We start from the raw sequence: 2,655 nt of genomic DNA, 5'->3' as shown, positions 1-2,655 counted from the left end.
AGCTGTGCAGTACTACGCATTTTCCCTTTCTAAATAGCAACCACTCCAAAAGGGAAGGAAGGTGTTCTTTTGTAATCGTGTCCCTCTGGCCTCTCTCTTCCTCTGAACAAGATTTTCTGCAGCAAAAGAGCTGAAATGTGGCTCCTTGTGCATATCTGTCAGAGCACGTTTACTTAAACTTAGATGTATGCTGCTAGATTGGGGTCAGCGGCACAGAGCAAGATCATGCACAGTTCAGATTGGCTGTACAAGCAGTTTCATCAGATAGGACCTCTGAAGTGGCATCCAGTCTCAGCGAAAAACTTTCCACCCCATGCTGGGGGCTTCAGCTGGTGCCATGTAAGAGTGGGCAGTAATTCACAGTGACGTTTGTACTTGTGCTGGCTCAGCTCATGCTTATGTTTCTTACTTGACGTGGCACTGCCTCTGATTCTCAAGGCATTGTGCAGACAAATTCTGTTTTTGGTGAGGAATCTCTATGGCCTGTAACTTAAGAATGATCTTTTTTTTATCCTACTCGGGAAACAATAACAAAATTGAGAAACCAGTCAGATTTTGTGGACGTCTGTAGATTTGTGATTTTGTCACTGAGTTTTGTCACAGACAAAAATTATCTGGGATATCTTACTGTGTGTTGGGGAAGGTGGAGTCCGGATTTTGGGGAAAGAAAGAGGAAGACTGGTTTCCAAGGAGATGGAGAAAATCTACAGCAAATTCAACCTCAGTATCTTAACAATAATATTTTATGTATGTGTCTCCAAATAAGGTAATCTGACCCATAAATATGATCAGTAGAAAAATATAAGGATAAGTAGATGGACTTATTTAAAGACAAGTTAATCCAATGACCCTGGAGGAAAAACAAAAGGAAACCTTTGAGCAAGGGGATGACTTAAAAGTGTAACCTACATACCAGGTTGTGTGAAAACTCCAACCGCTTTACAATAGATGATACTAGAAGAGAGAGCGTAGATGTTTATTATCTCATTTGACGGGATAGCAGGCTGGTCATGCACTGTGATTACCAAATCCAAATGTAAATCAGAATGATTCAAAACACTAAGGGATTTGTTATAAGAAGGCATAATGTCCACATTCAGGAAAATGTGCCTCTTCTAGTAGATCCAAGGTCACTTGTGTGGAACGAGTGACCAAAAATCCATCTCTCCTTGGTCTTCTGTCCAACTCATGCTTTTCAGAGTGAAAAATACAAGCTTGAAGAATGCAGTAGCAGGATTAGTAAAATTACAGATGAGATTTTCCTCTAAAAAATCAGATCTCTCTATCATTTTGAATTCCCTGCATGAATAAGTCAGTGTGTGTATTTTCATACTGGACTCTACCATCCACCCATCTTGGCTTTGGTCAGATGGTGTTACATTTGTGAGAAGACACCTAGAACCTTCTGAAAAACATGAGGAGGACAAAAACTCTCTGGATCCTCATGTTTCAACCAGAAAGAGAATGTTCTGCTTGCACTTCCTAGCATTCTCTTGAGTATTTCTTCAAAGTTATGGATGGAAACAGTCCCCCTGAAGGAACTACATGATAGGAAAATGTTAGTTGTGTTTCTATTGGAAAAATAAACCAAAGGAGCGTTAAGGGAATTCAGAAACTGCTGCTTGTAAGACCTGAAAAAGTCTCTGGTTTTTGCTGCCTTGAGCAGAAAATAATTATTTTATTTTATTCATTTACTTATTGGAATAAGCCTTCCTCTGATACAGTGAACTTGAGGCTGTAACACTGGCATGCACGTGAACAGTATTTTCTTTTTTCCAAATAGGAGGAGAGACACATTAGGGGCAAATCAAAGGTATTTATGATCTCATGCAAGTCCACTGCCGAAGGGGATGAAGAATCTGAGATCATTTCCCTTTTCTGTGTGCTTCGTCGTGAAGCAGGCCAACTTTGGGCCTGGCTTCCTACCTGTTCATCTGCCTATCTGTGTGCGCATCTAAGAGCATGCCATGAAGCAGTGCCGGTCCATGTACTTGTCCACTTGCAGGTTCTTCCTAAAATATCTGACCACTATGCCAGAAGGAATGGGAAAAGATTGGGGCAGGAGGGAACTGAACAGTGAAGGTGTCTTCCATTACATGCAGACAGAGCACACTCTGGACCAGAGGCCATCTTTGTTAGACGTGGACATGCTGGAGTGAGTCTGGCATAGATCCACTAAAATTACTTGGGAATTGGAGTATCTGATGTAGCAGGAGAGGCTGGGAGAGCTGGGATTTTTTTAGCCTTAAGAAGAGAAGTTTCAGTTTTCAATGTGTGTAAATGCGTATCAATGTGTGTATAAATACCTGATGGAAGTGAGTAAAAAATAAAAATGGAGGCAGGCTCTTCTCAGTGGTATCCAGTAAAAGAAAAAGAGGGAACAGACGCAAACTGAAATATGTGAAATACCATCTAAACGTAAGAAAAAAAAAAAACAAAACAGCACATTTTTACTGTGAGGATGTTCAAACACATGATCAGGTTGCAGAGGGAGGTTGTGGATTCTCTGTCCGTGGAGATGCTCGAAACCTGATTTGGCACAGCCCCGAGCAGCCTTCTCTACGTGACCCCGTTCTGAGTGAGGAGTCTGGGCCTCCAGAAGTCCATTCCAACTTAAACCTTGCTCCTTGCACCGAGCCTCTCCCCTGCGCCAGC

The sequence above is a fragment of the Numenius arquata genome, chromosome 1 (assembly GCF_964106895.1).
Source record: "Numenius arquata chromosome 1, bNumArq3.hap1.1, whole genome shotgun sequence".
Taxonomy (NCBI): Eukaryota; Metazoa; Chordata; class Aves; order Charadriiformes; family Scolopacidae; genus Numenius; species Numenius arquata.
Note: the sequence above shows the minus strand (reverse complement) of the source record.